The sequence below is a fragment of the Hetaerina americana genome, unplaced genomic scaffold (genome assembly GCF_022747635.1).
Source record: "Hetaerina americana unplaced genomic scaffold, ioHetAmer1.1.p SCAF_9, whole genome shotgun sequence".
Classification (NCBI taxonomy): Eukaryota; Metazoa; Arthropoda; class Insecta; order Odonata; family Calopterygidae; genus Hetaerina; species Hetaerina americana.
The window spans coordinates 18,146,954-18,161,561 of NW_027287538.1; the positions used below are offsets into that span (position 1 = coordinate 18,146,954).

The 14,608-nt window shown below is 40.2% G+C and overlaps 1 protein-coding gene across 1 annotated transcript in view; it reads left to right on the forward strand.

Annotated features, from left to right (window-relative positions):
- The window catches only part of LOC139698710 (insulin-like growth factor-binding protein complex acid labile subunit), a 1,245,847-nt gene that overhangs the window by 594,990 nt on the left and 636,249 nt on the right, over positions 1 to 14,608 (forward strand). The gene's annotated exons all lie outside the window — the stretch shown is intronic.

Consider the following 14,608-nt stretch of genomic DNA (forward strand, 5'->3'; position numbering starts at 1 on the left):
CTTCATCATGTATCTAAGCATGTATGTGCATGATTATTTATGTAAATTATCCAATTGTAAAAGGAATGTTTGAGATGATACACTTATATCTGTATGCATACCTGTGTATAGCTTGGGCCCCAATACCGCCTAACGCCAATACGACGGCTTTTGGAATAAACATCTACATAAATACCCACTAAAAAGGTGTGTGTTGCAGGGGGTGCGAAAGCCAGATGGGAAGGGAATCTAGCAGAACATGGGATAGGAAGGGAAAAGGAAAAACATGAATTTTGTGTAGAACTTTCTTGATTTTCTGGGTACTACAAGATTTACGTTGGTAACTATCCCAGGCACATTTAAACTTGCTGAAGTCCCTTGAAATGTGTGATTTTCATATTATTGAGATTTGAATGAGGAATGCGTTTTTGTTTAACTACATTACCACCAGCTTTTTGATTGATACTTAATGTTAGGAGACAAATCATCGATTAAACGCAAAGATTTGAAAATTGGAAAAATTCCTCAGTTTTGTGTAATGAAATGGAATTTAATAAGGCTCTCTTGCCAAATAATAGTATTATTTACGAGTTATAAATAAAAGTTGGTCCTTAGTTTCCTATATTCATAGCACCGCAAATGCTTGAGGCTCTGGACTATTATATCTGCAATTTGCTCTTTTAGTTGCTCAGTGATGACTGAAGCTTTTAAAAATAATGAAATGAAATCCAAATAGGAAAAGCAATATGTGGTTCTTTCGCAATAAATCTTGTTAAAATAGGAACGGATTTAAAAAAATAAAATACGAACTCACGTGGAAATTACTTAATAAAGTAGGAATTTCGCGTGAGAATTTGTAGATTAAGCACGCTTTAGATTTGGAAGGAAAAATAAATGACAAAAATCGAATGGTACTATTTAACCCGAACTTTATTTTCATGGATGAGAGTAAAGGTGACGATTTCATACTTTGCCGTACGGTGTACTAAATCACGCATTCGGGATATTAAGGGATATTGCGCCATATCCTATTTCCCTCCTGCCTGAGGTATCCCGGAAAATTCTGTAATCCAATGAATTTCACAGCTTGATTTTATCTGGGGTTGTCCGGAGGCATTACCGAAATATTATTCCTTCCAAAAATACAAATTTCATTACACAGGAGCTGTTTGTTGGTAGTAAAAATGTTGGTTGTTTTAAAATGTATCATCAGAGTTACAAGGTCCTCATAGGTAATCAGTACTCAGATAATTCCTACTTAGCATTTTAGGTACTTTCTAAGCTTCTCTCTGCATTAAATGAGTACTTACTTCTAAATTAACAAGTTATATTGCATTTTTTAACCTATTTCACTTTGGCGTATGTGTCATGTCTATTTTTGACAGTTTCGACTTTGGATTCTTACTGTTGCATAGGTAAAGACAGCCTTGAAAGTTTTTCGCAAACAAATATTTTTTGTGTATTCGGAGTAATTTAAGAGGTTGAATCGTTCAAGTTGCATGAATATTCTTTGGGATTCATTCCGACAGTCGTCATGTATCCGGGCGCTGTATAAATACGATGCGTTGCTTCACTTGCAAGAATGAGTAACCGTCCACATGGATTATATCATTCAATCTGCTCCGCTCGTATTGGTTTTCCGTCACTAGGATTGCGTGGCAGAAATCGAGAATATTATCGTCATTTACCGATATCGCTGATGGTAATCCATTCGAATTTTTCAGAAGCAAACTTCCTTCCTTCGCAAACATTACATTGCATTCGCCCATTTCGCCTTTGCTCCCATCCGGTCTACGCATCAACCGTTGCGTTCGTTTTTATCATTTAATGGGCAATATTTTGGAAGACTGTGCGTACGCATTAGGCTCCACTCGTAGAATAACACTTGATAGATCTACGTATTGGTGTGCTGGGTTAGTGCAGGCGGAGACTGTATTGCTTTATTTGGTATTTTACGCATGGCGAAGTGAATATTTGGACAAACGACAGTGATTATTTAAACATCAGATTAATTTTTTCATAACTATTTTCTTAAATATATATTTGGTTGAACTGCTACGTCGATAAATATTGAATGAACCCTCTTTAATATTTATCTAAACCTTGGCCTTATTTTCAGCGTGGCTATTTAAAAGGTTGTCTGCTAACTCTGTCTAATTTTGAATAATCCTGGAAGAATATTCTTAATAAAATATTTTTTTCAACTGGTTGATCGTCGTAGAGCTTCGTTTAATTTCTTACTTTTCTCATTAATTTATTCTGAAGTAATACAATTTGACAAATTTACTTTAATGTTTCATTAAATTTTTGCTCAAGCATATTTAATAAATCCAAGAGTCTTTATGTGACTCTACCTACGCTTGTCATAGCACCGTTTTCTATGAAAGAAATGAAGTCACAGTTATTCTAAAAAGTGAAATTGTACTAATTTGATATTGTTAGTTTTCCAGATTAAGCGCTATACTATACTGTGTGCTTTTGAAAATACTGTCAACGGAAAATATTTTAGTTAAATATTGGATTTCTTATCTCTGTTGTTCTCTACACGCATCGTAATCAAGTGATAGTTAAATGCAGTTTTATTGAATTTCTATTTGCCCTCAATCAATTGTGTCATCAGGAAACAGATGAATTTAATACCTTTCAAATTATGTTATCATCATCATCGATGGAGAGATAGAAGCTAATTCGTATAGTCTTGTTTTACGCCGGAAGGTGTATCTCTCATTCAACATGTCATCTAAGAATCATTTTTTTTATTTCAATAAGATGTAATCCGGTATGTTTCTTTAATGAAAACGGACGTTCGTCCATCAGCTAAATGTGGGTAATGTGTAAGAATTTTAAGAATATTTTTATTATTTAGGAAAATAAAAAAAAACCTGCTCAGTTGTGCATTCCTTTCGCGTAATTCAACTACTTGACGGAATTAAAATTTTCACATGGATCAATTTTTCTAAATCCTTGTTTTTACTTAATTAATTGTAAATTTCAAGACAGAACAATGCGTCATTAGTTATTTCCTAATTTTTTAGGGTTATGGAGTTATTTCAAAAGATTTTTATAATTTATGTATTTCTGTATCAATTTAATTCAAATGCAAGATAATTTTTTGTGACATTTATTATCTGTAAGTGATTAAGGAACAAATTAAATTGCCCTGGGCAATACATTTACCTTTTATTTATATGTATCGTAATCAGTGAGTGCTCGACAGAGCCGAAAACAAGTGGGGATACCCGGCGCTTAGATGGCGTGTAAGATTTTGAAACGAAGAGCGAAATTGGGCACCGTCTCCTATCGTAGGGATATAAGTAACTTAAAGGAGGTTTAAAGTTCGTTGAGCATGGACTCATTGAGGAAGGGGTCAAAATAGTCAAGATCTCAGATAGCGCCAAAGTTATTACGCCGCGTCGCAGACGAATATTCCTGTAGGAATACCAAAAAAGGTAGCGATGGGATTTGTCGAGGCCGTCCCGGATTTGGAGTCGCCACCCCAGTTTCTGTATAAGGCGCCAGTATCCCAGATCGCAATGCCGGCGTTTGAATCCCGAGATTCTTTAACCACCCTTTGATAAATTCGTCGGTTGGTCGTTGAGGATCTGCCCATACACACGTGCGGACGACACCGTCCGTGGCCTGCATTCGTTTCCTCTCCCTCTCTCTCACTCACTCACTCAGTTTTATATATCTCTCGTGCGGGGCTCTCTCCCCGTGGGAGACGTAAGGAGGCGGAAGCGATGAGGGCGGAATGGGCGGCCCTCGGAGCCGGAGAAGGGCCGGCCGTGGAGAGCGGGCGATGAAAGGGGTGGAGATAAATGAATTTCGAGCCCCGAGGACACGGTGGGAGCGTGTGGAGCGAGGGAGGAGTGCGTGGGCGGAGGGGGATTAAGAGCGGGAGAACGGGAAGAACTAGGAGTTGAGAAGGGAAGCACATTCCGTTGCTGCCGACACTACTCCCGTCTCCCATCCCCTCTCTCTCGTTCCTCTCGTGAGATAAACCAAAGTGGTTACCAGGCGATTTGCGCCCCTCCCCGTTTTTCTCTTCCCCATCCTCCCACCTCTCCCTCCTCAAGAGATACACTTCTTCCCTCCGGAGGCTACCACCACCCCATCACCGCTGTTCACTCAACCTCCCCGGCCTCACTTCACCCCCTCCCCTCCCCTGGGAGAGGGAGTGGGGCAGAGGGACGAGTGTTGCTAAGGGACTACATCCTCTCGGTTATGGAGCGAAGGTCGTTAGCGATGAAAGGAGGAGTGCCCGGCTGGCTAGCCCGCTGTTGGGATGGCGAGAAAAATTGCCCGCTGATTAAAGGGAAACGGGTTTAATTTCTGAGTCGCTCTCTCCCTACTCCCCCACACTCTTCCCATCCATTTCTCTCCATGTCTCTCCTCCCCCCTCCCCACCCAACCCAACCCCCTCCCGGCGAAACAAAAGGAGGCGGACGTCGCGATATAATTTTAAAAGCACGCGCTAAAACTTTCCAATGCGTGTTTCCGTGTGCGGCGCCAATTTATTTATTCTTTCCCCCCGTCCGTCCACTCTCCAGCTCTTTAAGCGCGGACGGGAATGGAGTCCGCGATGGCTAACGTTATTAAATTCACTTCGCTTTCGCGAAACTTTTGCAGTGTTTGAAGAACGGTCATATATATTCCGCAGTCATACTCCGATTGCAGCCTCTAATATGGTCTCTATTTTGTTTTAGCGATTCGGTGAAACTCTGCGACGGGTAATTTTAATCCCGCACGTGCAATATCACTCCTACTTCCTTCATTTTGGAAAATGCTTTGTTATTTAAATTGGCTCAGGGAAGTATCCACGAAGAGAACAATTTTAAATGATATCACAATGATGTAGGCTGAAATCTAGGCATGTCGGTAGCTGTAACACATTGCCTACCTAGAATGGAAAGTCGTCTGTATCATACCGACTCAAAGAAGGAAGTAAATGTGTGTTTAAATGTTTAATGGAAGAGCAACTCATGGATAGGTATACTGAAACTGGGGTTACCATCGTTTCAAAACGCAATGCAGTATGTGAATTGCATTAAGTACACGAGTATTCTTCTCTCATTCCAGACTCAGAGGTAATATTATGCAATTGCGAAACGTTTGAAAGCTCAGTAGGTAAGCGCGTGTTTAAATGCAACCAGTAAAAACCGTGCGATAAGTGACTATCCGAGCTGCCTGCTGGTCGAGACCATTTTCTACTCTGAGATTTCAGGTTTTAAATCTGCTGGGATGTATAAGCTTTTTGTTCATGAAATAAAGTTATTAATGTAGCAAAACATTTACAAACGAATAGGATACTTGAGTTTTTCTTGCTACACCGAGGAAATTATTATGAAATCAAACTGTTTTGGTGGCTTCAAGCACTGGGACCCAGTAAATGAGCTTAGGCACCATCATAAGCAGATTAAAATACATGCTCGTTCTTCCCTCGCAAGCTGCGGAATCATAGCCAAATCACACTCAAGTGCCCGATTTTTGTTCGCTTAAAGACAAACAATAACTCATTCCGTCAAACAAACCTAATATTGCTGGGTGTATGTAGACATTAATGTACCCGAGTATTTTTGTATATTAAGTAACAGATTTACAATTGAATCAATGCACCAATAAGTTGGCATATATGGCTCGGAGTCCTAAGACCCCCTGCCATGCGCTCTTTTGGGGCAGCTGGCTGGGTACTGTGCAGACGTATGTAGAGTTAACAGTTGCTGTGTTTCGTTAGGAAAACTTTATATACCGATTATTCCCACTTCTAATTGTGAGTACTAGCATTCGGAGGGGTGTGGGATGCAATTAGCTGGGGCATGTGTTCGTATGTACGCTCACACACTCTCTCTCTCATATACACACACACACACACACATATATATATATATATATATATATATATATATATATATATATATATATATATATATATACATACACACACATACATATGTACGTATAAATATACATAACAATATCCACAAACGGAATGGTTTTTCATCCTGGTGACGAATGAATTTGAAGTACATTCCCACGCCAAGTGCATCCTTCACAAATGGACGCATCGTTGAGGCATGTTCGGGAGTTAGCAGCGCGATGAGGGGGTGGGGGGTTGGATCATGGATGCTGTTGCCGTTGGGTGAGTCTTAATTGTGCGCGGGGAAATTGAACGCGGGAGAGCTTAAAGTTTTGAGAGTGGAAAACGTAGAAGCGAAGCGGAGCACGGGGGTGGATGTTTTTCAAAAGGAAAACTCGTCCACTGTGTGGAAGACACGGACGGGAGAGGGGGATGTGTGGATGGGAGTGAGGATGAAAGAGAAAGAGAGTAAAGGAGGGGAGGGAGGGTTGGGGGAGCGACCCAATTATGGGAGAGAGAAAGAGAGAGAGAGAGAAAGGCGAGGGGTTTAATTCTATTTGCGTCCAACAGTATTCCAACTTCCTCCCCTCTTTCATTTAGCCTCACCATTGCCTCTTCCATATTTATCTCCACTTCTCTCTCCTATTTCTCTCCCTCTCCCTCCATCTTTCCCCTCTGTCCGTTTCCCCAGTGTTTCAAAAACCCGCGCCCTCCGCCCACCCTCCTCTACCTCCCTTCACCCAGAAGCCCTTCGGAAACACTCCCCGCGGCAATTCCCGCCGAATCCCTCAAGCTGGCTGGGAGGGGTCGTACGCCTTCGACAGTAGTTCACAGAATGTGATGACTGCACACGGTGCTTTTCATATCGCATTATTATCGGACTTGTGTTAACTGGTTCCGGCGCCATGTCACCCCACCATCTAGTCAGACGAGATATCTTTTTCGTTTTCTGTTTGCCGCATGGAATTCCATGGCTCCCAAACCGCATCAGTATGTATTTAAGTTTTGTAGGTGCATCGTTTGGAAACTAGGCCTCCGCAATGCTCAATGCCTCTCAGACCTCGCCTTTGTCAAGGTTTCAGAGAGCTATGAATTCACAGAACTATTAGAGCGTTTTCCTTCTCTTTTTTTTCGCTTTTTTATTCATCACATCCAAGCTCCCCAAGAGCGGAATTAACATGTAGTAGGGAGTTGTATCCATGGTAATTATCGTTTGCCGTGAAAAAGAAAATTATAGCAATTTTTTAGTCTTAGCTCTCGAAATAGTAGTACCTCTTCAACAGAGTTTGAAAATGTGCCAAATAGCAAATCCTTTGGTGGCAAGTCTTTTAGTCGGTATATTTCAATCAATAAGAACATTCACCAGAGGTGATGTGTACTCTGAATATCATGAAGAAAAATTGAATAAGGTCGTAATAGAGAGGATTTCTTTACGCTAATTAGTCGGAAAAAATATTTATTTTGCATGATAGGAAGAGTGGTGGAAAAGTAATAAAACTTAAAGAAAGAAAATGATATCGGTCAAACATGGTTTATATCGTTTGAAGTGTTTAAAGTTCCAGAGAATAGTTTTTCAAAATAAGTAGAACACCAACTCTTTCTGTAGCAAGAGAGAATAACTTTAAGAGTTACAGAATAAGTCTCATTTCCATCGTGTTATCCGAAAGCAGCCAAAAAGCACGTACTGCCACATCACATTGAAATATCTGATAAATCATACTATATGTACCAGTTTGTTTGTGGAAATAAGCGTCCTACAAAAAGTGTAATTTTTCTCCCACTCTTTTGCAAAAACCCTTTTATTTTCAAACATTTATGTTCGTAAATTTTCTTTTAAGTTAATATCACCCTTCCTTTTTTATTTTAAATCATCCAAACCATTATCTTCTGCAAATCTCGTTGGAAATTTGAAGAAAAATTGAAAATAATTCCTTGGAAAAAGTGGAGCATGGGCAATTCAAAGGCCTTTGCAAATTTTTACCTACCGTTGAATAAAATGTATATTCCCGCGTAAATTTTTATGTTTATCTGCATCCTCCAGTTCATTCCAAACCTTGGAGTTTTGATGGGAATCTACTTTCCCTTTATTGTCTCATGTTCCTGGAATCGCCCTTTCACATGCTATATCCAGGGAAGCCTCTCTTGGGATTCACCGTTACGATCTGAAGTCACGAACGCCTTTATCAACCTTTCCCATTTCAGGAACTGTTCTCACGCTCAGAATCAAACTTAACGCTTAGTATATTTCGCAACTCTCCAATTTTTGCTGGGCCTAATATGCATAGCTAAAGGATTCAATTCAAGTTGATTCAGCAAACTAAATTCGATTGCAATCTCGGATTTATTTCATTAAATTACTGCAATGCTTTATTTTGTTGCTTAATAGTAGTTTGGGGGGGTTGTTTTACCTAGATATAGTGTAGCATTTTTAAGTTGGTTTTTGATGAAGCCTCTGAGGTGGGCCATCATCGTGGAAGATTGGCAAATCTTTTGGAACAAAAGATACATTAGTCTTGGCCCACTCTGTTTCACTTTTCGGCTCCAGATATTTTATTCATTCTTTCTCTTCTTGTAGACTTCTTGTAGACTCTTTAGGTCTTGCGTAAGGCCCTTCAAATAAAATGCAATCGTCAATTTCGTATCACGACATTCCATCCACTTTTTATGATTTCATTATTGTCTGACTTCGATAGAACCCGGGTGGCAAAAAAAAATATTTGCGGGGTTTAATAATTCGTCAAAAATTTTAACAAAGGCTGGCAACGTTAATTTAAAAAGTCGCGCGAGGGACTTGAAAGTAAATTCGTCTAATATGTTCGGCGAAACCTGCACATCGATTTGATATGGAAATAAATATTTGATTAAAGCGCGCCGTGTTTAATCGGACGATGCTTGCAGCAATGTATGCACATGCGTACCTACATGGGACTCGGTTGTAAATACGAGAGAGGCTTTTCCTTGCCTGGAAACGGGGTTATACGTGAAAGGTTGGCCGTGGCGGACTCATTGAAAGCCCTTCCGATCTTCCTCATTATTTTCTGCGAATTGAATCTATTTCTCGCATGGTTCCTATTTAGAAGCTCATTGCACATTTTGAAATTTTATTCCTTCCTTTTGAAATATTTAAATATTCTATCACCGACAAATACGTAGGAGATATAATTATTAAATTATTAACTTTTAACATTATGGGAACCAGTCTACTGGCCAAAGGGAAATTTTAGGTGGACCATGTTTACTGAAAACCATTGTATGTGGATTTCAGAGTTAAACAAAGACTATATAGCAAAACCAGGAACTAAAGGAGATTATTATGGACCCACACTATTTAGTTAGAGAATACCACAAAGATAAGATAAGGGAGATAGATTCTAGCACAGATAGTTTCAAATACTCGCTCTTTCCCCGGACAATCAGGAGTCATAATAGTAAGAAACCAGTCATATAGAAACATTAAAGACAATACATTTACATATCAGGATAAGATAAGCTAAGATAAGATAACCCGTTGGGTAGACATAAGGTATATTTGTGGGTGTATGAGTCTGCTAGTTAATAGTAGTTGTATTCGCATGCGTGTAAGTTTTAAAGGTTTTTGCATGAATTTATACGCCTCTGTGGATGTAGATTGGCATGAATTCGTGGGTTTTGCATGCGATTTGAATCACTTTTACGGATGGTGACCTAACACCTCCGCCACACATCCTTGCGGCGGCTTACGGGGTACTATGTAGATGTAGCATTGAGTCATTTTTCTGAGCTATAATGTTTTCTACCTACCTTCTTTTCCCTCCAAAATCTCTTTACCTTTATTCATTCCGTCTCAATCAATGTAAACTTCCCGTCTTAGTGTTCTACAGCCCCTTGCCCCTCGATACCTTCTGCATTTATTCGTAGTAGTAGTATTTTTTATGGGAGGGGACCAACAGCTGATGTTATATGCGCCATTAAGGATGGAGGAAAGGAGGAAGGGTAAAGAGAATCTCGGGTGTCAGCATTAGCCTACTATTGGCGAAAGGCGCCAAGGGGTCCGCAGTTTAACGTACCATACGACGGACGGTGTACGAGAGTCATCCGGAAAGTAGTACCCGTTCGTGAAATAAAGACACAAAAGTAAATATTAACAAACATAAAAAATTTTATTTGAAAGAGGATACTTTAAACTACTTCTCAACATAGTCTCCAAGCAAATTAAGGCATTTGTCATAACGTGTGACAAGTTTCTGTATTCCTGCTGCATAGTCCTTCGCCGCCAGCTCATTGAGATACGCGAGGGACCCATCTTGCACAAATTTTTGCATAATGCAGATGGTGTTTAACAATTTCATGAACAATTGTTCGAGAAACATTGGGAAAATGCTCACAGATGTCATCAATTGTGACGCGCCGATCGTTCCTCACGAATTCGTCAACTGAGCTCACCAGTTGGTCTGTAATGACAGACGGTCTCTCCGAACGCTCATCGTCGTGTGTGTTCCCCCTCCCCATGTTGAAGTTGCGACACCACCGCCGAACAGACGACTCGTCCATTACATTGTCTCCATACACCTCCTTTAATTGGCGATGAATATCACATGGGCGAACGTTTCTTGCATTGAGGAATTTAATCACTGCCCTCACTTCACAACTGGCGGCGTTCTCAATTTTTTTAAACATTGTAAACAATCACAGAAACAACACAGGCAATGCTAGCGTCACGCAACTTGGCTCAGAGAAGGCAGACAAGCCACTGAAGCTATCTGACCTCGTCCAGCGGCTACTCGCGTCGTCAGCACTTCATGCGGCACGAACGGGTACTACTTTCCGGATGACCCTCGTACTTGCCTCAAAGTGCTCTTCACAAAGCATCTTAAGTAGGGATCGGGATACCACTGAAAAATATCCACTTTTTCCAGGATTCGAACCCGGGCCCCTTCGGTGGGAAGCCTGTTCGTTAGCCACCGCATCATCCCGATCCCCCGCATATATTTGTCATTTGTGTTATAAACTCCAAACAATCATCTATTTTCCACCGCCATAAGTAGTAATTAAATGTTGTTTTCCGTCCAAATTATAGCCCGTTCCATTCCTCATCCGTACGTGATTTTAAACTGATCCTTTTTCCCTCCTTTTTATTGACTCTTTTTATCTCTTTTATTTGATTGTGTCAATTGATAGGTAATTGTACGATTATCAGATTTACATTGAGAATATTCTGCTTGCTCAACTGGTTAGTGTGTTGGGTATGAGACACGTAAACTAACCATAACTTTGCCTGCTCCAGTCCCACCTCGCAATTGGCCGAGGAACTGATTGCTCCGTCTCATACATTTTGACCTCGCAAACCCATGTAAAATGAAAGTTCATTCCATCAGGCTTAACTCTGATAGAATTGTCAAGAGTGAAAATGAAATTGTAAAGAGCTTGCTCGGGAAACTTAACTTCCATGAGTTTTTAAGTGACTACCTTATATTTAAATGCCATAATACGGTACTAGAATACCATGATTGGATAAATAAATGCTTTTTCAACGAAAAACTTGTTGGAATGTAATTGAAATTCCCGCCAAATGGTCTGTTCAGAAAGTGACCTCCGTTATACAAGATTAGTAGTCTAACGTAGGTCCTAGTAATCAGTGGAAAACTTTTTAAAGATTACATTTATCGTTAAGCGATTTTCACGAGCTTTTTCATCAGTTTTCTGGTGCAGTTCATTGTTCACCACAGGTCATCATGGAGATTTGAATTCAGTCTTAAACGAATGACAACATTGGCGCACAACTCTTGTCACTCATCACATAATGCCCATTAGAGCAATATTTTCCGATGAATTTCAGCAGTTTTTATGTTTTTTTATCAGTAAAAACCTTATCGCGGAACGAACTTCAAATTTGGCGGGAACCTCAGTTGCATTGCTCATTTTGACTCGCTATTGTAAACAAACGACAAGCGGTGTGACCTTCCAACCACTGCAGGTCGAGGTGCACTGACCTATTATGTGCGTCAATACAGAGACCATTCGGCTCACAGCACTAGTTCTCACGCTACACGAAAACGGAGGTTACTCTCTGGATTACCCTTGTAACATTTAATCCCCTATTAAATATTACATGAATTTATCCTTTTGCTCTTCATTTCATCCAAAGTCTCTTTTCCTCCTCTCTTCTCAGAATGCTATATTTCTCCCTCTACCTCACGTTCCCAACATTCTACGGTTATTCTATTGCCTTCTTCTACATCTCATTGCCTCTCAGCGCCTTCAGTATCCACTTGCTAAGTCTTCTTTGAATTGTTCCCTACAGCCGTCCCTCTCCCCCTATCATCTCTAGAACTTCATCGTTTGTTTTCCTTTCCGTCCATTTAATTTTTCTCCATTCTTCCGCATACTTTCACCAAAAGTCTCCAATGCACGCTTATCCTACCGCCTCAAAGGCAAAGTTTTTGAACCATATAAAAGTACGCTTTATTTTAAAGTTTTCACCAGTCCTTTCTTTACGCCTTTACTTGATATTCGTCTCTAAGTATTATCAGACTTATCGCCTCCCTCTTCTTTGTAAAAGGTTCTTTACCCAAAATGTCTCACACAATACTCTTTTTCTAAATTAAAACCAGAATCTCTCCATGATCTTCAGTGCATACGAGTACAACGTTAGAGTAATTTTTTTAAATTTTCATTTTTCACCTTTTTTAACTTTTTCAACTCCTAAGGATGTCCATTTGGGTCTTCTTTCAATCGTTAATAAGGCATTTGCAAATTATAATCTTTGAATCATTATTGAGTGTTTCCCTTATCGTTATCTGCTTATCATTTTCCATCGACCATTCTTGATTTCTCTTCCTTTTCCTTTCAACATTAATTGGCATATTGATCTTTGGAAATTATCATTTTTTTATCGGATTTCGTAAACAACATATCTCTGGTATTATTGTACTATCTAATGCTCTTCAAAAAACAAAAGAGTTTGACAGTGCAAAAAAAAGTCTGTTTCTCACATCTTGTCTTATTTCTGTGCTGGATGCATATACGTGTATGTATATTTGGTCAAAATATTCATCACCCAAGACGGGTGGATTCAAGTAATATGGTTTATAAAGTTTCATCGGATAAAAGCTATTTAGAATAATCTGAACATTGTCATTCACGATTCTCACGGTTTTTATTTACATCCTCTCAACACCCCACAATTCGCCGCAATGTCGTGTGGCTCGGTGTGTTAGGGCACCCGGCATACATGCAGAAATATTAATCCATACATTACTCATTGCTATGGAATATTGCTAATTACATAATGAAATAATTATTGTGTTTGACTAAACCATTAAGTCTTAGTCTTCAAGTTATTTTTTCGGGAAATAGGAAGCGATTTTTTTATGATTCCGTATCTTGCGAGAGAAGAAGAAGTGTTTTGATTTTTGCGTGGCGGTGTCTATCTCTCCTGTTGAGTGTACCAATATAATTTGGGGTCAGGATAATTGCCTTTGTGTCGCAAGAAAACTCAGTTGTTCTATACTTTTCTAAGAGTCTAAGTCCACCGGCTCTATTTGAAAATCATGGGGATCCCTACCTAACTCCTCTAGCATACCTGTTACCCTTGCCCTCTTTCCGTAGTATTTTTTAACGAGCAGCGGATTTTATCTTAACCCTTTTCCAATTTTCTCTCTTGGATCCTAAATATAGTACAGTACCCGCCTAGTATTCTAAAGGTGGCCTGATTAAAGCGTAGTGTGCCTATTCCTTTCATTCCATGTTCTTAAAATCCTCTCTTCTCTCTTCGAGAATTAAGGGGATCCCAATATCAATAGCTCCAGCATAGTGGCGCTTAGTCTCTTCTCATCGAAATTTTTAACAAACTCAAAGGATTTTCTCTTTGATTCTTTTCGAGTTACTTTATCGACGTTTCCTTTCATGGAACCCAGATACTCTCCGCATATTCGAAATGTGACTTTGACGATGTGATCTAATAAATGCAACAAAAATTCTCTGATATTTCGAGTAAGGGTGAAAACAGGGAATTAAAGCGTGCGCGAAAATCGTAGTACCCGCGAGACGTCCTTCACTGCTGAGCGCTGAAAGATACTCATTAAGGACGATTTCTGTTTCTCCATCCGTGCGCGGTCTCTCGTGTAAACCTCGTGTTCATACCGAGAGACCCGCACTAGTACTCTCTCCATCGGGCCGTGTCGACCCCTCTTACGTCTTCCCGTCATCCCCCTTCCCGCCCGTCCGGTCAATCCCTTCCGTCTTTTATATTCGCCTCCTGCCCCCTTTTATGCCCCCGCAGAATTCCTGGTTTCCCCCCCCCCAACCATGCGCCGGGCTGCGTGCGCCGTGGAGTGTGCCCGCCCTTTCCCTGAATGAACCCGATCACCGGAACGAGAGTAATGAAGAAGAAAGGCCAACAAAAGAAGCGAAAGCCCACCAATTTCGCCGAAAAATAAGTTTTCCAGTCCACCTTCCAGGGCCCTTCGCTTGGGGCCGTATGGTCGGCTTGCGATCGCCGGTCGGAATATAAAGATTGATTGCAGGGAAACGCTTTTCGTGTGGCGACACTAAAAACTGGCTTCCTTTCTTGTACGAGTGTTTCGTAACACTCCTCTCATGTGTCGTGGACATAAAGGGTCGGAACTGGGTCGCAGTGGTTCTAAGATTATTTTCTATTCTACTATTTAACTTTCATCTTTCACTTAGGTACTTATATATATATTGAGGAAGTGATAATAATATCTTGATATTTGTCCATTTAATCCTTAAAATCCGCGCGATGTTTTGAAAAAAGGAGGTATTGCGTAATGG